The sequence below is a fragment of the Pongo abelii genome, chromosome X, assembly GCF_028885655.2.
Source record: "Pongo abelii isolate AG06213 chromosome X, NHGRI_mPonAbe1-v2.0_pri, whole genome shotgun sequence".
NCBI classification, from domain to species: domain Eukaryota; kingdom Metazoa; phylum Chordata; class Mammalia; order Primates; family Hominidae; genus Pongo; species Pongo abelii.
Window position 1 is genome coordinate 68202034 of NC_072008.2, and position 23296 is coordinate 68225329.

Genomic DNA, 23296 nt, shown 5'->3' on the forward strand with positions numbered 1-23296 from the left:
GACAAATTATTCTTGTTTGGAAATGATATAATCTTATATTTAGGAAAACTAAAAATCTACCAAAAATTAGAACTGAGAAATCCAGTTGAGTTGCAGGATACAAAATCAACACAAAAAAGTGAGTAGCATTTCTATTTACAAACAGCATACAACCTGAAAAAGAAACCAAGAAAGCAATCTCATTTGCAATAACAACTAAAATTAATTATCTGAACATAAACTTAATCAAAAAAGTTATATATCTACATGATAAAAAATAAAACACCGATGAAAGAAATGTAAAAGAAGAGAAGAAGTAGAAATACATTCCATGTTCATAGATTGAAATAATCAATACTTTTTAAATGTCCATACTACTTAAAGCAATCCTTGCATTCAATACAATCCCTAACAAAATACCAAATACCTTCTTCACGGAAATAAAACAAACAATCCTAAAATTCATAGGCAACCAAAAAAGATCTAGAATCGCCAAAGCAATCCTGAGAAAAGAAGAAGAAACCTGGAGGCATCACATTACCTGACTTCAAATTATACTATAAAACTATAGTAACCAAAACAGCATGGTACTGACATAAAAGCAGACATACAGACCAATGGAACAGAATAGAGAACACAGAAATAAATCCATGCATTTACAGTCAATTCATATTTGACAAAGACACCAAGGCCATACATTAGGAAAGGACAGTCTGTTAAATAAATGGTGCTGGAAAAACTTGACATGCATATACATAATAATGAAATTAGAACCCTCTCTCTCAGAATATACAAAAATCAAGTAAAAATAGATTGAAGACTATAGTGTAAGACCAGAAACTAAAATACTATGAGAAACAAATATTGTGGAACTCTTTCTAGATATTGGTCTAGGCAAAGATTTCTTGAGTAAAACCTAAAAAGCACAGGTAACTAAAGCAAAAATGGACAACAGGATTACATCAAGCTAAAAATACTCTGTACAGCAAAGGAAACAATCAACAAAGTGAAGAGACAACCTACAGAATGGGAAACAGTTTTTGCAAAGTCTTCAACTAATAGGGAATTAATAAATAGAATATAAAAGAACTCAATTTAATAACAAAAAGCCATGAATAATCTGATTTTAAAATGGGCAAAAGATCTAAATAGACTTTTCTCAAAGAAGACATATAAGTTGCCATCAAGTATGTGAAAAAATGCTCAAAAGCACTAATCTTCAGAAAAAAATGTAAATTATAGCCACAATGAGATAGCATCACTATCTGGGTTAAATGACTTTATCAAAAAGAGAAATTCTAACAAATGTTGTTGAGGGTGAGAAGAAGAGTGAACACTCATTTAATGTTCGTGGCAATTTAAATTAATATGGCTATTGTGAAGGAGAGTATGGAAGTGTCTCAAAAAAGTAAAAATAGAGTTATTATATGATTCATTTATCCTACTGCTGGATCTATGTTCAAAAGAAAGAAAATCACTATATCGAAGACATATCTACACTCAAATGTTTATTATAGCACTATTCACAATAGCCAAGATACGGAATCAACCTAAGTTTCTATGATTGAATTAATGGATAAAAAAATCTGAAATATATACACGGTGAAACATTATACAGTCATAAAGAATGAAATCCTATTATTTTCAAGAGTATGGCTGGAAGTGGAGACTATTATGTTAAATGAAATAAGCCAAACACAGAAAAAAATATGAAATATCACCTTTTTACTCACATGTGGAAGCTAAAAATTTGATCTCATAATGGTAGAGACTAGAAGGATGGTTACCAGAAGTTGGGAGAAGTAGTGGGAAGGAAGAATATAGAGGTTTGGCTTAATGGGTACAAAAATACAGTCAGATAGAAAAAAATAAGATCCAATGATTTGTAGTAGAATTGGACTGCTAAAATTAACAACCATTTATTGTACATTTTAAAGTAGCTAGAGAAGGAGATTTGAAATGTTTCCACCACCAAAGAAAAGTAAGTGTTTGAGGTGATGGATATTTTATTTGCTTGATTTGATCATTACATATTGTACACTTGTATCAAAATATTACATGTATTGCATAAATATGTACAATTATTATGTATCTATAAAAATTAAAATAAAAAGTTTTAAGAGAAACTTGCAAGCATCTCAAAATCAAACAGAATAATATTTTCTTTTTGTTTTTTATGAAAGAATTATAGTTTGTAAAACAAATTTTAATTTTTGATTCTTGTGATACATAGTGTATATGCATACGGAGTTCATGACATATTTTGATACAGTCATACAATATGTAATAATCACATCAGGATAAATGGTGTATACATCACCTCAAATATTTATACTTTTTCTGTGTTACAAACAATCCAATTATACTCTTTTAGGTATTTGAAAATGTAAGATAAATTATTGTAGACTGTAGTCACCCAGTTTTGCTATCAAATATTAGATCTTATTAATTCAACCTAACTATATTTTTGCACCCATTAACAATTCCTTTTTCCCACCTACTACCCTTCCCAGCCTCTGGATATCATTCTTCTAGATCTTCATGAATTCAATTATTTTCATTTTTGGCTCCCACAAATAAGTGAGAACAAACAAGTAATGTTTGTCTTTTTGTGCCTGGGATATTTCACTTAACATAATGACTTCCAGTTCAATCCACATTTTTGCAAATAACAGGATCTCATTCATTTTTATGGCTGAATAGAAATCCATTGTGTAAATGTATCATTTTTTCTTTGTTTTTAAACTTTTCTTTTAGGCTCAGGGGTACATGTGAAGGTTTCTTATATAGGTAAACTTGTGTTACAGGGGTTTGATGTATATATTATTTTATCCCTCAGGTATTAAGCCTGGTACCCAATCGTTATTATATTATTTTCTGCTCCTCTCCCTTCTCCCATTCTCTACCCTATGATAAGCCCCAGTGTTCGTTATTCTGCTCTTTGTTTCTGTGTGATCTCATTATTTAGTTCTTACTTATAAGTGAAAACATGCAGTATTTGGTTTTCTGTTCTTGCATTAGTTTGCTAAAAATAATGAACTCTCCATCCATGTTCCTTCCAAAAATATGATATCCTTATGTTTTATGGCTGCATAGTAGTCCATGGTGCACATATATCACATTTTTTATCCAGTCTTTCATTGATAGGCATTTAGGTTGATTTCATGTCTTTGCTGTTGTGAATAGTGCTGCAATAAACATACACATGCATTTGTTTTTATGTTAGAATGATTCATGTTCAGTTGGGTATATATCAAATAATGGGATTGCTGGTCCAAATGGTAGTTCTGTTTCTAGGTTTTTGAGGAATCACAACACTGTTTTCCACAATAGTTGAACTAAGTTACACTTCCACCAACAACATAACTGTTCCCTTTTCTCCAAAACCTTGCCAGCACCTGTTATTTTTTTGACTTTTAAAAAATAGCCATTGTGAGTTGTGTCAGATGAAATCTTATTGTGGTTTTGATTTGAACTTCAGTAATGATCAGTGATGATGAGGCTTTTCTTCATATGCTTGTTGGCTGCGTGCATGTCTATGTCTTTTTTCAAAAAGTGTCTATTCATGTCTTATGTTTACTTTTTAATGAGGTGGTTTACTTCTTACTTGCAAATTTCTTTAAGTTTCTTATAGATGTTGGATATTAGACCTTTGTCAGATACACAGCTTGCAAATATTTTCTCTTACTGTGTAGGTTGTATGTTTTATCTGTTTATAGTTTCTTATGCTCTGCAGAAGTGCTTTAGTTTAATTAGCTCCCATGTCAGTTATTGTTTTTGGTTTATTTTTCATGAAATATTTGCCCATTCCTATGTCCAGAATGTTATTGCCTAGGTTGTCTTTCAGGGATTTGATAGTTTTTGGTTTTACATTTAAGTCTGTAATCCATCTTGAGTTGAGTCTTGTATATGGTATAAGGAAGGGGTCTGGTTTCGACTTCTGCATATGGCTAGCCAGTTATCCCAGCACCATTTATTGAGTAGGGAGTTATTTTCCCATTGCTTGTTTTTGTCAGGCTTGTCAAAGTTCAGATGGTGGCCTTATTTCTGGGTTCTCCATTCTTTTCCATTGGTCTATGTCTATTTTTGTGCCACTACCATGCAGTTTTGGTTACTGTAACCCTGTAGTATAGTTTTAATTCAGGTAGTGTGATGCCTTTTTCTTTGTTCTTTTTGCTTAGACTTTGCATGGGTATTTGGGTTTGTTTTGTTTTATATGAATTTTAAAATAGTTTTTATATAGTTCTATGAAAAGTGGCTTTGGTAGTTTCACAGGAATAGCATCCAATCTATAAACTGGGCAGCATAACCATTTTAATGATATTAATTCTTTCTGTTATACAAATGAACACAAAATTTTTTTCCATTTGTTTCTTGATATGGGTTGTCTCTGTGTCCCCACCCAAATTTCATCTCAAATTTTAATCCCCACAGGTCAAGGGAGGAACCTGGTGGGAGGTGATTGAATCTTGGGGGAGGTTTTTCCCATGGTGTTCTCATGATAGTGAGGAATTTCTCATGAGAGCTCATGGTTTTAAAAGTGGCAGATTCCCCTGTGCCCTCTCTCTCTCCTGTTGCCTTGTGAAAAGAAGGTGCTTGCTTTTCCTTTACCTTCTGCCATGTTTGTAAGTTTCCAGAGGCCTCCCAGCCATGTGAAACTGTGAGTCAATTAAACGTCTTTCTTTATAAATTACTCAGTCTCAGGTAGTATCTTTATGGCAGTCTGTGAACAAACTAATAGAGAATATTCGCATTGGGTTAGTGGGTTATTCTATAAAGATGACCTGAAAAGGTGAAAGTGACTTTGGAACTGGGTAATGGGCATAGGTAGGAACAATTTGGAGGTCTTATAAGAAAACCAGAAAGATGTGGGAAAGTGTGGAACTTCCTGGAGACTTGTTGAATGGTTTTGACCAAAATGCTGATACTGATATGAACAGTGAAGTCCAGGTTGAGGTGGTCTCAGATGCAGATGAGGAACTTCTTTGGAACTGGAGCAAAGTTCACTCTTGCTGTGCAAAGAGACTGGTGGCATTTTGCCCCTGTCCTAGAGATCTCCAGACATTTGAACTTGAGAGAGATGATTTAGGTTATCTGGTGAAAGAAATTTCTAAGCAGCAAAGCAGTGAAGAGGTGACCTGGCTGATTCTGAAAACATTCAGTCATATGTGTTCACAAAAAGATTATCAGAAACTGAAACTTTTATTCAAAAGGGGAAAACAGCATAAAAGTTTGGAAAACTTGCAGCTTGACCATGAGGTAGAAGAGAAATACCAATTTTTTGAGAGAAACTCAAGTTGGCTGCAGAAAATTGCATAAGTTAACAAGGAACCAAATGTTAATCACCAACACAATGGGGAAAATGTCTCCAGGGCATTTCAGAGATCTTCATGGCAGCCCCTGCCATCACAGACCCAGAGGCCTAGGAAAAAAAAAAAGTGCTTCATGGGCTGGGCCCAGGGCCCCAATGCTTTGTGCAGCCTCAGAACTTGGTGCTCTGCAACCCATCAGCTTCAGCTCCAGCCATGGCTAAAAGGGGACAACATACAGCTCAAGGTATTGATTTAGACAGTGTAAGCCCCAAGCCTTGGTGGCTTCCATGTGCTGTGGGGCCTGTGGGTGTGCAGAGACAACAGTTCAGTTTTCGAAACCCCTGCCTAGATTTCAGAGGACGTATGGAAACACCTGGATGTTTAGGCAGAAGTCTGATGCAGAGGTGGAGCCCTCATGAGGAATTTCTGCTAGGACAATACAGAGAGGAACTGTGGGGTAGAAACCAATATCTGGCACCATGCATCTGGAAAAGCCACAGGCACTCAAAGACAGGCCATGAAAGCCACTGTGGGGAATGTACCTGGTGTAGCCACAAAGGTGGAGCTGCCCAAGACCTTAGGACCTGGAGGGCAGCCAAGATGGCCGAATAGGAATACCTCTGGTCTACAGTTTCCAGCATAAGCGACGCAGAAGACAGGTGATTTCTGCATTTCCATCTGAGGTACCGGGTTCATCTCACTAGAGAGTGCCAGACAGTGGGCACAGGACAGTGGGTGCAGTGCACCGTGCACAAGCCAAAGCAGGGTAAGGCATTGCCTCACTCGGGAAGGGCAAGAGATTAGGGAGATCCCTTTCCTAGTCAAAGAAAGGGGTGACAGACGGCACCTGGAAAATTGGGTCACTCCCACCCTAATACTGCACTTTTCCGACAGGCTTAAAAAACGGTGCACCAGGAGATTATATCCCGCACCTGGCTTGGAGGGTCCTATGCCCATGGAGATTCACTGATTGCTAGCACCGCAGTCTGAGATCAAACTGCAAGGGGCATCCAGGCTGGGGGAAGGGCGCCCGCCATTGCCTAGGCTTGCTTAGGTAAACAAAGCAGCTGGGAAGTTCGAAATGGGTGGAGACCACCACAGCTCAAGGAGGCCTGCCTGCCTCTGTAGGCTTCACCTCTGGGGGCAGGGCACAGACAAACAAAAAGACAGCAGTAACTTCTGCAGACTTAAATGTCCCTGTCTGACAGCTTTGAAGAGAGCAGTGTTTCTCCCAGCACACAGCTGGAGATCTGAGAATGGGCAGAATCCCTCCTCAAGTGGGTACCTGACCCCTGACCCCCAAGCAGTCTAACTGGGAGGCAACCCCCAAGTAGGGGCAGACTGACACCTCACACAGTCGGTACTCCTCTGAGACAAAACTTCCAGAGGAACGATCAGACAGCAGCATTCGCGGTTCATGAAAATCCGCTCTTCTGTGCCACCGTTGCTGATACCCAGGCAAACAGCATCTGGAGTGGACCTCTAGCAAACTCCAACAGACTTGCAGCTGAGGGTCCTGTCTGTTAGAAGGAAAACTAACAAACAGAAAGGACACTCATACCAAAAACTCATCTGTACATCACCATCATCAAAGACCAAAAGTAGATAAAACCACAAAGATGGGGAAAAACAGCGCAGAAAAACTGGAAACTCTAAAAAGCAGAGCACCTCTCCTCTTCCAAAGGAACGCAGTTCCTCACCAGCAATGGAACAAAGCTGGACGGAGAATGACTTTGAAAAGTTGAGAGAAGAAGGTTTCAGACGATCAAACTACTCCGAGCTACAGGAGGAAATTCAAACCAAAGGCAAAGAAGTTAAAAACTTTGAAAATAATTTATACAAATGTATAACTAGAATAACCAATACAGAGAAGTGCTTAAAGGAGCTGATGCAGCTGAAAGCCAAGGCTCGAGAACTACATGAAGAATGCGGAAGCCTCAGGAGCCAATGCGATCAACTGGAAGAAAGGGTATCAGTGATGGAAGATGAAATGAATGAAATGAAGTGAGAAGAGAAGTTTAGAGTAAAAAGAATAAAAAGAAACGAACAAAGCCTCCAAGAAATCTGGGACTATGTGAAAAGACCAAATCTATGTGTGACTGGTGTACCTGAAAGTGATGAGGAGAATGGAACCAAGTTGGAAAACACTCTGCAAGATATTATCCAGGAGAAATTCCCCAATCTAGCAAGGCAGGCCAACATTCAGATTCAGGAAATACAGAGAACGCCACAAAGATACTCCTCGAGAAGAGCAACTCCAAGACACATAATTGTCAGATTCACCAAAGTTGAAATGAAGGAAAAAATGTTAAGGGCAGCCAGACTGAAAGGTCGGGTTACCCACAAAGGGAAGCCCATCAGACTAACAGGGGATCTCTCGGCAGAAAATCTACAAGCCAGAAGAGAATGGGGGCCAATATTCAACATTCTTAAAGCAAAGAAATTTCAACCCAGAATTTCATATCCAGCCAAACTAAGTTTCATAAGTGAAGGAGAAATAAAATACTTTTCAGACAAGCAAATGCTGAGAGATTTTGTCACCACCAGGCCTGCCCTAAAAGAGCTCCTGAAGGAAGCGCTAAACATGGAAAGGCACAACCAGTACCAGCCGCTGCAAAATCATGCCAAAATGTAAAGACCATCGAGACTAGGAAGAGACTGCATCAACTAACGAGCAAAATAACCAGCTAACATCATAATGACAGGATCAAATTCACACATAATAATATTAACTTTAAATGTAAATGGACTAAATGCTCCAATTAAAAGACACAGACTGGCAAATTGGATAAAGACTCAAGACCCATCAGTGTGCTGTATTCAGGAAACCCATCACACGTGCAGAGACACACATAGGCTCAAAATAAAAGGATGGAGGAAGATCTACCAAGCTAATGGAAAACAAAAAAAGGCAGAGGTTGCAATCTTAGTCTCTGATAAAACAGACTTTAAACCAACAAAGATCAAAAGAGACAAAGAAGGCCATTACATAATGGTAAAGGGATCAATTCAACAAGAAGAGCTAACTATCCTAAATATATATGCACCCAATACAGGAGCACCCAGATTCATAAAGCAAGTCCTTAGAGACCTACAAAGAGACTTAGACTCCCACACAATAATAATGGGAGACTTTAACACTCCACTGTCAACATTAGACAGATCAACGAGACAGAAAGTTAACAAGGATATCCAGAAATTGAACTCAGCTCTGCACCAAGCAGACCTAATAGACATCTACAAAACTCTCCACCCCAAATCAACAGAATTTACATTCTTCTCAGCACCACACCACACTTATTCCAAAATTGACCACACAGTTGGAAGTAAAGCTCTCCTCAGCAAATGTAAAAGAACAGAAATTATAACAAACTGTCTCTCAGACCACAGTGCAATCAAACTAGAACTCAGGATTAAGAAACTCACTCAAAACTGCTGAACTACATGGAAACTGAACAACCTGCTCCTGAATGACTATTGGCTACATAACGAAATGAAGACAGAAATAAAGATGTTCTTTGAAACCAACGAGAACAAAGACAAAACATAACAGTATCTCTGAGACACACTCTAAGCAGTGTGTAGAGGGAAATTTAGAGCACTAAATGCCCACAAGAGAAAGCAGGAAAGATCTAAAATTGACACCGTAACATCACAATTAAAAGAACAAGAAAAGCAAGAGCAAACACATTCAAAAGCTAGCAGAAGGCAAGAAATAACTAAAATCGAGCAGAACTGAAGGAAATAGGCACACAAAAAACCCTTCAAAAAATTACTGAATCCAGGAGCTGGTTTTTTGAAAGGATCAACAAAACTGATAGACCGCTAGCAAGACTAATAAAGAAGAAAAGAGAGAAGAATCAAATAGATGCAATAAAAAATGATAAAGGGGATATCACCACCGATCCCACAGAAATACAAACTACCATCAGAGAATACTGCAAACACCTCAACGCAAATAAACTGTAAAATCTAGAAAAAATGGACAAATTCCTCGACACATACACCCTCCCAAGACTAAACCAGGAAGAAGTTGAATCTCTGAATAGACCAATAACAGGAGCTGAAATTGTGGCAATAATCAATAGCTTACCAACCAAAAAGAGTCCAGGACCGGATGGATTCACAGCCATATTCTACCAGAGGTACAAGGAGGAACTGGTACCATTCCTTCTGAAACTATTCCAATCAATAGGAAAACAGGGAATCCTCCCTAACTCATTTTATGAGGCCAGCATCATCCTGATACCAAAGCCGGGTAGAGACACAACAAAATAAGAGAATTTTAGACCAATATCCTTGATGAACATTGATGCAAAAATCCTCAATAAAATACTGGCAAACTGAATCCAGCACATCAAAAAGCTTATCCACCATTATCAAGTGGGCTTCATCCATGGGATGCAAGGCTGGTTCAACATACGAAATAAATAAATGTAAATCAGCATATAAACAGAACCATAGACAAAAACGACATGATTATCTCAATAGATGCAGAAAAGGCCTTTGACAAAATTCAACAACCCTTCATGCTAAAAACTCTCAAAAAATTAGGTATTGATGGGAGGTATCTCAAAATAATAAGAGCTGTCTATGAAAAACCCACAGCCAATATCATACTGAATGGACAAAAACTGGAAGCATTCCCTTTGAAAACCGGCACAAGAGAGGGATGCCCTCTCTCACCACTCCTATTCAACATAGTGTTGGAAGTTCTGGCCAGGGAAATCAGGCAGGAGAAGGAAATAAAAGGTATTCAATTAGGAAAAGAGGAAGTCAAATTGTCCCTGTTTGCAGATGACATGATTTTATATTTATGAAACCCCATCGTCTCAGCCCAAAATCTCCTTAAGCTGATAAGCAACTTCAGCAAAGACTCAGGATACAAAATCAATGTGCAAAAATCACAAGCATTCTTGTACACGAATAACAGAAAAATGGAGAGCCAAATCATGAGGGAACTCCCATTCACAATTGCTTCAAAGAGAATAAAATACCTGGGAATCCAACTTACAAGGGACGTGAAGGACCTCTTCAAGGAGAACAAACCACTGCTCAAGGAAATAAAAGAGGATACAAACAAATGGAAGAACATTCCATGCTCAAGGGTAGGAAGAATCAATATCGTGAAAATGGCCATACTGCCCAAGGTAATTTATAGATTCAATGCCATCCTCACCAAGCTACCAATGACTTTCTTCACAGAATTGGAAAAAACTACTTTAAACTTCATATGGAACCAAAAAAGAGCCTGCATCACCAAGTCAATCCTAAGCCAAAAGAACAAAGCTGGAGGCATCACACTACCTGACTTCAAACTATACTACAAGGCTACAGTAACCAAAACAGCACGGTACTGGTACCAAAACAGAGATATAGACCGATGGAACAGAACAGAGCCCTCAGAAATAATGCCACATATCTACAACTATCTGATCTTTGACAAACCTGACAAAAACAAGCAATGTGGTAAGGATTCCCTATTTAATAAATGGTGCTGGGAAAACTGCCTAGCCATATGTAGAAAGTTGAAACTGGATCCCTTCCTTACACCTTATACAAAAATTAATTCAAGATGGATTAAAGACTTAAATGTTAGACCTAAAATCATAAAAACCCTAGAAGACAACCTAGGCATTACCATTCAGGACATAGGCATGGGCAAGGACTTCATGTCTAAAACACCAAAAGCAATGGCAACAAAAGCCAAAATTGACAAATGGGATCTAATTAAACTAAAGAGCTTCTGCACAGCAAAAGAAACTACCATCAGAGTGAACAGGCAACCTACAAAATGGGAGAAAATTTTCACAACCTACTCATCTGACAAAGGGCTGATATCCAGAATCTACAATGAACTCCAACAAATTTACAAGAAAAAAACAAGCAACCCCATCAAAAAGTGGGCGAAGGACAGGAACAGACACTTCTTAAAAGAAGACATTTATGCAGCTAAAAAAACACATGAAAAAATTCTCACCATCACTGGCCATCAGACACATGCAAATCAAAACCACAATGAGATACCATCTCACACCAATTAGAATGGCAATCATTAAAATGTCAGGAAATAACAGGTGCTGGAGAGGATGTGGAGAAATAGCAACACTTTTACACTGTTGGTGGGACTGTAAACTAGTTCAACCATTGTGGAAGTCAGTGTGGCGATTCCTCAGGGATCTAGAACTTGAAATACCATTTGACCCAGCCATCCCATTACTGGGTATATACCCAAAGGACTATAAATCATGCTGCAATAAAGACACATGCACACGTATGTTTATAGTGGCACTATTCACAATAGCAAAGACTTGGAACCAACCCAAATGTCCAACAATGATAGACTGGATTAAGAAAATGTGGCACATATACACCATGGAATACTATGCAGCCGTAAAAAATAATGAGTTCATGTTCTTTGTAGGGACATGGATGAAATTGGAAATCATCATTCTCAGTAAACTATCGCAAGAACAAAAAACCAAACACCACATATTCTCACTCATAGGTGGGAATTGAACAATGAGAACACATGGACACAGGAAGGGGAACATCACACTCTAGGGACTGTTGTGGGGTAGGTGGAGGGGGGAGGGATAGCATTGGGAGATATACCTAATGCTAGATGACGAGTTAGTGGGTGCAGCGCAGCAGCATGGCACATGTATACATATGTAACTAACCTGCACATTGCGTACATGTACCCTAAAATCTAAAGTATAATAATAATAAATAAAAAAATGAAAAACTAACTATCTTAAATACATATGCACCAAATACATGAGCACCCAGATTCATAAAGCAAGTCCTGAGTGACCTACAAACAGATTAGACTCCCACCCAATAATAATGGGAGACTTTAGCACCCCACTGTCAACATTAGACAGATCAACGAGACAGAAAGTTAACAAGGATATCCAGGAATTGAACTCAGCTCTGCACCAAGTGGACCTAATGGACATCTAAAGAACTCTCCGCCCCAAATCAACAGAATATACATTCTTCTCAGCACCACATTGAACGTATTCCAAAATTGACCACATAGTTGGAAGTAAAGCTCTCCTCAGCAAATGGAAAAGAAAAGAAATTATAGCAAACTGTCTCTCAGACCACAGTGCAATCAAACTAGAACTCAGGATGAAGAAACTCACTCAGAACTGCTCAACTACATGGAAACTGAACAATCTGCTCCTTTATGACTAGTGGGTACATAATGAAATGAAGACAGAAATAAAGATGTTCTTTGAAACCAATGAGAACGAAGACACAACATACCAGAATCTGTGGGACACATTTAAAGCAGTGGGTAGAGGGAAATTTAGAGCACCAAGTACCCACAAAAGAAAGCAGGAAAGATCTAAAATTGACACCCTAATATCACAATTAAAAGAACTAGAGAAGCAAGAGTTAACACATTCAAAAGCTAGCAGAAGGCAAGAAATAACTAAGATCAGAACAGAACAGGAGGAGACAGAGACACAAAAATCCCTTCAAAAAATCAATGAATCCAGGAAGTGTTTTTTTTTTTTTTTTTTAAAGATCAACAAAACTGATAGACTGCTAGCAAGACTAATAAAGAAGAAAAGAGAGAAGAATCAAATAGAGGTAATGGGATGCAAGGCTGTTCCAACATACGCAAATCAATAAACATAATCCAGCATATAAACAGAACCAACGACAAAAACCATATGATTATCTCAATAGATGCAGAAAAGGCCTTTGACAAAATTCAAAAAACCTTCATGCTAAAAACTCTCAATGAATTTGGCATTGAGATAGGATGTATCTCAAAATAATAAGAGCTATCTATGACAAACCCACAGCCAATATCATACTGAATGGGCAAAAACTGGAAGCATTCCCTTTGAAAACTGGCACAAGACAGGGATGCCCTCTCTCACCACTCCTATTCAAAATAGTGTTGGAAGTTCTGGCCAGGGCAAACAGGCAGGAGAAGGAAATAAAGGGTATTCAATTAGGAAAAGAGGAAGTCAAATTGTCCCTGTTTGCAGATGACATGATTGTATATCTAGAAAACCCCATCGTCTCAGCCCAAAATCTCCTTCAGCTGACAGGCAACATCAGCAAAGTCTCAGGATACAAAATCAATGTGCAAAAATCACAAGCATTCTTATACATCAATAACAGACAAACAGAGAGCCAAATCATGAGTGAACTCCCATTCACAATTGCTTCAAAGAGAATACAATACCTAGGAATCCAACTTACAAGGGATGTGAAGGACCTCTTCAAGGAGAACTACAAACCACTGCTCAATGAAATAAAAGAGGATACAAACAACTGGAAGAACATTTCATGCTCATGGGTAGGAAGAATCAATATCATAAAAATGGCCATACTGCCCAAGGTTATTTAGAGATTCAATGCCATCCCCACCAAGCTACCAATGACTTTCTTCATAGAATTGGAAAAAACTACTTTAAAGTTCACATCACACCAAAAAAGAGCCCGCATTGCCAAGTCAATTCTAAGCCAAAAGAACAAAGCTGGAGGCATCACGCTACCTGACTTCAAACTCTACTACAAGCCTACAGTAACCAAAACAGCATGGTACTGGTACCAAAACAGAGATATAGACCGATGGAACAGAACAGAGCCCTCAGAAATAATGGTGCATATCTACAACCATCTGGTCTTTGACAAACCTGACAAAAACAAGAAATGGGGAAATGATTCCCTATTTAATAAATGGTGCTGGGAAAACAGGCTAGCCATTTGTAGAAAGCTAAAACTGGATCCCTTCCTTACACCTTATACAAAAATTAATTCAAGATGGATTAAAGACTTACATGTTAGACCTAAAACCATAAAAACCCTAGAAGAAAACCGAGGCAATATCATTCGGGACATACGCATGGGCAAGGACTTCATGTCTAAAGCATTTAAAGCAATGGCAACAAAAGCCAAAATTGACAAATGAGATCTAATGAAACTCAAGAGCTTGTGCACAGCAAAAGAAACTACCAGCAGAGTGAACAGGCAACCTACAGAATGGGAGAAAATTTTTGCAATCTACTCATCTGACAAAGGGCTAATATCCAGAATCTCCAGTGAACTCAAACAAATTTACAAGAAAAAAGCAAAGAACTCCATCAACAAGTGGGCAAAGAATATGAACAGACACTTCTCAAAAGAAGACATTTTTCCAGCCAAAAGACACATGAAAAAATGCTCATCATCACTGGCCATCAGAGAAATGCAAATCAAAACCACAATGAGATACCATCTCACACCTGTTAGAATGGTGATCATTAAAAAGTCAGGAAGCAACAGGTGCTGGAGAGGATGTGGAGAAATAGGAACACTTTTACACCATTGGTGGGACTATAAACTAGTTCAACCATTGTGGAAGATGGTGTGGCCATTCCTTAGGGATCTAGAACTAGAAATACCATTTGACCCAGCAATCCCATTACTGGGTATATACCCAAAGGATTATAAATCATGCTGCTATAAAGACACATGAACATGTATGTTTATTGCGGCTCTATTCACAACAGCAAAGACTTGGAACCAGCCCAAATATCCAACAACAATAGACTGAATTAAGAAAATGTGGCACATATACACCATGGAATACTATGCAGCCATAAAAAATGATGAGTTCATGTCCTTTGTAGGGACATGGATGAAGCTGGAAACCACCATTCTCAGCAAACTATCACAAGAACAAAAAAAACACCTCATGTTCTCACTCATAGGTGGGAATTGAACAATGAGAACACATGGACACAGGAAGGGGAACATCACCCACCGGGTCCTGTTGTGTGGTGGGGGGAGAGAGGAGGGATAGCATTAGGAGATATACCTAATGTTAAATGATGAGTTAATGGGTGCAGCACACCAACATGGCACATGTATACATATATAACTAACATTCACTTTGTGCACATGTACCCTAAAACTTAAAGTATAATAATAATAAAAAAAGTTTTAGAACAAAGTCTGGAAGAGGATTGGTTTTATAACCATAAAATCTGGACTTTGCTGGGAAGAAAATGGTAAAATTGAATGTATATATATGCTTAAAAAAAGTCTATATATCTTGTAAACCAATATTTTCATCAGTGAAAATTTATTTCCAATATAAATTATACTAATTAATAAAACCACCGGTGTTGATCAAATATAATTACAGCTGAAGAGCTTTTAACAACTGCTTTTGGAGTACAAAATTTCAATTAAATACGAGGTAATTACCCCTGGAGTATGTTTACTGGGTTAAGCAATTGGTTGCTCATAGAACATATCAATAGGCACACATATCACTGAATGAAAGAAGAAATAAAAACAGAATAGAGATACAACTTTCAATTAAATTGAATAAATAGTTAAAAATTACCCCCATACACAAAAATAAACAAGCAAGCAAACATAAAAAATCAATTGGCCCAGGATTCCTGGGCAAGATGGCCAAATAGGGAAAAGCTCTGGTCTGCAGCTCCCAGCAAGAGCAATGCAGAAGGTGGGTGATTTCTGCATTTCCGACTGAGGTACCTGGCTCATCTCATTGTGACTAGTTAGACAGTCGGTACAGCACATGGAGGGCAAGCAGAAGCAGGGTGGGTCATCGCCTCAACTGGGAAGCACAAGGGGTTGAGGAACTCCCTCTCCTAGCCAAGGGAAGCCATGAGGGACTGTGCTGTGAGGAATGGTGTACTCTGGCCCAGATACTACGCTTTTCCCATGGTCTTCACAACCTGCAGACCAGAAGATTTCCTTGGTTGCCTACAAAACCAGGGCCCTGGGTTTCAAGCATAAAACTGGATGGCTGTTTGGGCAGACACCAAGAGCGCTGCAAGAGTTTTTGTTTTTCCTACCCCAGTGGCGCCTGGACACCAGTGAGACAGAAGCATTCACTCCCCTAAAAACGGAGCTGAAGCCAAGGAGCCAAGTAGTCTAGCTCAGCGTATCCCACACCCACAAAGCCCTTCAAGTTAAGATCCACTAGCTTGAAATTCTTATTGCCAGCACAGCTCTCTGTAGTCAACCTGGGATGCTTGAGCTTGGTGTGGGGAGAGGCGTCTGCCATTACTGAGGCTTGAGTAGGCAGTTTTCCCCTCACAGTTTAAACAACGCCACCAGGAAGTTCAAACAGGATGGAGCCCACTGCAGCTCAGCAAAGCCACTGTAGCCAGACTGCCTCTCTAGATTCCTCCTCTCTGGGCAGGGCATCCCTGAAAGAAAGGGAGCAGCCCCCATCAGGGGCTTATAGATCAATCTCCCATCTCCCTGGGACAGAGCACTTGGGGAGGGGGTGGTTGTGGGGGCAGCATCAGCAGACTTAAACCTTCCTGCCGGCCAGCTCAGAAGAGAGAAGCAGATCTCCCAGCACAGCACTTGAGCTCTGCTAAGGGACAGACTGCCTCCTCAAGTGGGTCCCTGACCCCTGTGTATCGTGACTGGGAGACACCTCCCAGCAGGGGTCAAAAGATACCTCATACAAGAGAGCTCTGGCTGGCATCAGGCGAGTATCCCTTCTGGGATGAAGCTTCCAGAAAAAGGAGCAGGCAGCAGTCTTTGCTGTTCTGCAGCCTCAACTGGAGATACTCAGGCAAACATGGCCTGGAATGGACCTCCAGCAAACTTCAGCAGACCTGCAGAAGAGGTGCCTGACTGTTAGAAGGAAAACATACAAACAGAAAGGAATAGCAACAATGTAAACAGAAAGGACATCCACACAAAAATCCCATCTGAAGGTCACCAAAATCAAAGATCAAAGGTACATAAATCCATGAAGATAAGGAAAAACCAGCGCAAAAAGACTGAAAATTCAAAAAAACAGAATGACTCTTCTCCTCCAAAGGATCACAACTCCTTGCCAGCAAGGGCACGATACTGGATGGAGAATGAGTTTGATGAATTGACAGAAGTAGGCTTCAGATGGTGGGTAATAAGAAACTCCTCTGAGCTAAAATAACATGTCCTAACCCAATACAAGGAAGCTAAGAAACTTGGAAAAAGGTTAGAGAAATTGCTAACTAGAATAACCAGTTAGAGAAAAACATAAATGACCTGATGGCGCTGAAAAACACAGCACAAGAACTTCTTGAAGCATACACAAGTATCAATAGCTGAATCGATCAAGTGGAAAAAAGGATATCAGAGATTGAAGATTAGCTTAATGAAATAAAGTGTGAAGACAAGATTAGAGAACAAGAAAAAACAAAGCCTCCAAGAAATATGGGACTATGTGAAAAGACCAAGCCTACGTTTGATTGGTGTACCTGAAAGTGACAGGGAGAATGGAACCAAGTTGGAAAACACTGTTCAGGATATTATCCAGGAAAACTTCCCCAAACTAGCAAGACAGGCCAACATTCAAATTCAGGAAATACGAAAAACACTACAAAGATACTCCTCTAGAAGAGCAACCCCAAGACATATAATTGTCAGATCCACCAAGGTTGAAATGAAGGAAAAAATGTTAAGGGCAGCCAGAGAGAAATGTCTGGTTACCCACAAAGGGAAGCTCCTCAGACTAACAGCAGATCTCTCTGCAGAATATCTACAAGCCAGAAAAGAGTAAGGGCCAATATTCAACATTGTTAAAGGAAAGAATTTTCAACCCAGAATTTCATATCCAGCCAAACTAAGCTTCATAAGTGAAAGAGAGATAGAATCATTTACAGACAAGAAAACGCTGAGAGATGTTGACACCACCAGGCCAGCCTCACAAGAGCTCCTGAAAGAAGCACTGAATATGGAAAGGAAAAACCAGTACTAGCCACTGCAAAAACATACCAAATTATAAAGACCACTGACAGTATGAAGAAACTGCATTAACTAACAGGCAAAATAATCAGCTAGCATCATAGTGACAGGATCAAATTCACACATAACAATATTAACCTTAAATGTAAATAGGCTAAATGCCACAATTAAAAGCCACAGACTGGCAAATTGGATAAAGAGTCAAGACCCATCAGTGTGCTGTATTCAGGAGACCCATCTCATGCGCAAAGATACACATAGGCTCAAAATAAAGAAATGGAGGAAGATTTACCAAGCAAATGGAAAGCAAAGAAAAAAAAAAAAGGAGAGGTTGCAATCCTAGTCCCTGTTAAAACAGACTTTAAACCAACAAAGATCAAAAAAAGACAAAGAAGGGCGTTACATAATGGTAAAGGGATCAATGCAACAAGAATAGCTAACTATCCTAAATATATATGCACCCAATACAGGAGAATCCAGATTCATAGAGCAAGCTCTTACAGAACTACAAAAAGACTTAGACCCCCACACAATAATAGTGGGATACTTAACACCTCACTGTCAATATTAGACAGATCAACGAGACAGAAAATAAACAAGGATATTCAGGACTTGAACTCAGCTCTGTACCAAGCAGACATAATAGACATCTATGGAACTCTCTGCCTCAAATCAACAGAATATACATTTTTCTCAGCACTATATCACACTTATTCTAAAATTGACCACATAATTGGAAGTAAGACACTCCTCAGAAAATGCAAAAGAACAAAAATGATAACAAACAGTCTCTCAGACCACAGTGCAATCATATTAGAACTCAGAATTAAGAAATACACTGAAAATTGCATGATTACATTAAAACTGAATAACCTGCTCCTGAAGGACTACGGGGTAAATAACAAAATTAAGGCAGACATAAATAAGTTCTTTGAAACCAATCAGAACAAAGATACTACCAACCAGAATCTCTGGGACACAACTAAAACAGGGTTTAAAGGAAAATTTATAGCACCAAATTTCCACAGGAGAAAGCAGGAAAGATCTAAAATTGACTTCACAATTAAAAGAACTAGAGAAGTAAGAGCAAACAAATTCAAAAGCTGGTAGAAGACAAGAAATAACTAGGGCCTCAGAAATAATGCCACACATCTAAAGCCATCTGATCTTTGACAAACCTGACAAAAACAAGAAATGGGGAAAGGATTTCCTATTTAATAAATGGTGTTGGGATAACTGGCTAGCCATATGCAGAAAACTGAAACTGGACACCTTCTTTACACCTTATACAAATATTAACTCAAGATGGATTAAACACTTAAACCTAAGACCTAAAACCTAAAAACCCTAGAAGAAACCCTACACAATACCATTCAGGAAACAGGCATGGGCACAGACTTCATGACTAAAACACCAAAAGCAATGGCAACAAAAGCCAAAATTGACAAATGGGACCTAATTACACCACAGAGCTTCTGCACAGCAAAAGAAACTATCATCAGAGTGAGTAGGCATCCTACAGAATGGGAGAAAATTTTTGCAATCTATCCATCTGACAAAGGACTAATATCCAGAATCTACAAGGAACTTAATCAAATTTACAAGAAAAAAAAAAAAACAAAGAGCCCCTTCAAAAAGTGGGCAAAGGATAAGAACAGACACCTCTCAAGAGAAGACATTTATGCAGCCAACAAACATATGAAAAAAAGCTCATCATCACTGATCATTAGAGAAATGCAAATCAAAATCACAATGAGATACTATCTCACGCCAGTTAGAATGGTGATCACCAAAAAGTCAGGAGACAACAGATGCTAGAGAGGTTGTGGAGAAATAGGAACAATTTTACATTGTTGGTAGGAGTGTAAATTAGTTTAACCATTGCGGAAGACCGTATGGCGATTCCTCTATGATCTAGAACCAGAAATACCATTTGACCCAGTGATCCCATTACTGGGTATATACCCAAAGGATTATAAATCATTCTACTATAAAGACACATGCACACATATGTTTATTGCAGCACTATTCACAATAGCAAAAACTTGGAACCAACCCAAATGCCCATCAATGACAGACTGGATAAAGAAAATATGGCACATATACACCATGGAATACTATGCAGCCATAAAAATGGATGAGTTCAGGTACTTTGCAGGGTTATGGATGAATCTGGAAACCATCATTCTTAGCAAACTACCACAGGAACAGAAAACCAAACACTGCATGTTCTCACTCATAAGTGGGAGTTCAACAATGAGAATACATGGACACAGGGGAGGAAACATCACACACCAGGGCCTGTTGGGGGGTGGGGGGCTAGGGGAGGAATACCTAATGTACATGACGGGTTGATGGGTACAGCAAACCACCATGGCACGAGTATTCCTATGTAACAAACCTGCATGTTCTGCACATGTATCCCAGAACTTAAAGTATAATTTAAAAAAAAATCCACTAGGCCCAGATCGTTAAAAAGATAACTTTTTTTTTTTTTTTTTTTTTTTTTAAAGATAGTCTTACTGTGTCTCCCAGGCTAGAATGCAGTGGTGTTATCTTGGCTCACTGCAACCTCTACCTCCTGGCTTCAAGTGATTCTCCCTCCTCAGCCTCCCAGTAGCTGAGACCACAGGCATGCACCACTACGCCTGGCTAATTTTTATATTTTTTTATATAGAGACGGTGTTTCACCATGTTAGCCAGGCTGGTCTGGAATTCCTGGCCTCAACTGATCAGCCCACCTCAGCCTCCCAAAATGCTGGGGTTACAGGTGTGAGGCACCACACCAGCCTAAACAGATAACTTTTAACACAACTTTAAGAAAGTGATAATCCTAATCATATACAAATTGTTTTAGAGAATGAAAATGTGATAGCTTCCCAACTTATTTTAAGGAAGTAGAACCTTTTAATGATAACCAAACAAGACTAACTCAAGAGAAAAAATTACAGGCAATTTTACCCAGTGATATAGAGGAAATGATTCAAAATCATAAAGCAGAGTTAGCAAATATATTCATTTTAATATAAAATAATAATTTTATAATATTTCATATTGTTTTATTTATATTAATGTTATTTGTTATTTATATTATTATTTAACTTATATTAATTATTTATTTATATTATTTATATTTATGTTACCAACTGTTTAAGATTATTTATAGTTACTTATTGATTATTATTTACATTATTTGACATTAATAATATAAATTTTATATATATTATAATAATTCATATAAAATATTAATTTCTATATATTATAAATATATATATATTATGCCTGATGCACATTTTGGAAAGGATTGCCTTTACAATAAATTGTGTTGGTTATCCATTAGGGAAATTAATCTTAACTCCCTCACATCATATATAAAAATCAATTTCAGATTAATTATAGAATCTAAATCTGAATGGTAAAATAATAAAGCTTTAAAAAACAAACATATATTAGTTAGCTTTTCTGCATAACAACCACAAGATATCGGTGGCATAAACAATGAGCATGTATTTAGCTCTTGGGTCCATAGGACATCTGGAGGGGGGCTGATCTAGATTGGACTCAACTGGGCAGCTCTCTTTCAAGCTGCCAGTCTCATAGGACTTGTTGTTCCTTGTTTTGAAGGCAGCTGAGATGTGCTTTACTTATCTCTCATTTTCTTGCACAAGTGGGCTAGCTGTGGTATGATTTTCTCAGTGTTGATGGCAGAGGAGTGAGAGAGCAAGGCCAAATATGTAATTAATTTTCAAGCTTCTGCTTACATCTCATCTGTTATCATTGAATTGACCAAAGCATTCACATGGCCAGGCCTAAAATCAAGGAACAAGGAAGTGAACTCTGTTCATGAAGGTAGAAAGGGGAAAGGTAGAAAAAGGGAATCTAACCTACCACAGTAGAAAAATATCTTCATGACTTTGAGGTAGGCAAATATTTCCTTGAAAGGACATAAAAAGTGTTGTGTTAACTATTAAGAAATTAGACTACCGTGAAATTAAAACTGCTTTATTAAAAACATACTATTTATTAAGAGAGGGTCAGAAGTTAATATTAATGCCTTAGCAGGAATATCACAAAAGATGATATCCAAATGGCTAATATTAGTCATTACAAAAACGTATACTAAAACTATCATAAATCCACCAGAATTGTTAAAATAAAAAGATAGCTAATACTAAGTGTTGGCAAGGGTGTGGAACAAACTACTGCAACACATGACAGTATAGATGACTTTCATAAATATAATGTTAAGCAAATCCAGATAAGACAGAAATACACTGCATGATTATGTTCATATAGAGTTAAAAAAAACAGGCAAAATGAATCCAAGTGGTAGAAGTCAGGATAGTGTTTACTCTTGGGAGGTGGTGCCTGAGAGTCATCATGGGATGAAGGGCAATAGAGAGTTTCTGGATAATCTTTTGTTTTAATTATTATTATTTGAGAGTTGTTTAAATTTGATATTTTTAACTTGTGAAAATTTATTCATCTGAGTCCTTATAATTTGTTCACTTTTCTGTATATGTTCTGTATTCCAATTAAAGAGTGAGCATTAAAAAATACCATATTTCATGACTAAGTTGGGTTTATCTCAGAAACGCATGTTTTTGTTGTTGTTGTTGTTGTTGTTTCATTTTGTTTTGTTTTGTTTTGAGATGGGGTCTCTCTCTGTCATCCAGGCTGGAGTGTAGTGGCATGATCTCATGTCATTGCAGCCTTGATCTCCCCAGCTGAAGTGATCCACCCACCTCAGCCTCCCTAGTAGCTGGGACTATAAGTACATGCCACAATGCCTGGCTAATTTTTGTATTTTTTGGAGAGACAGGGTTTTGCCATGTTTCCCAGGCTGGTCTTGAACTCCTGAGTGAGTTTTTTTTTAAAGATCCAGAAAATATTAATATAACTTACCATATTAATACACTAAGAAAGAAAAACATAATATTGTCTCAATAGATACATAAGATGCATTTGGTGAAATTCAATACCCATTCTAGATTTTTTAAAAAAATACTTAGAAATAGAGTGGAAACTTCTTTAATTTTTTTAAGAAACGTTAATATATTCATGAGTCAAAAATTTTAGAATGTAAAAAGATGATCAAGTAAAAGTCTCAGACCCACTTCCATATTCTCAGTCTTTTTATCACAAGAAATTACTTTGTCAGTCTCTTGTGTATCCTTCCAGTTGTTCTGTGTAAATATAAATGTATGCCTTATTACCCCCACTCACTTTTTATACCAAGGCTGACATAATATAATAAACCATTCTATACC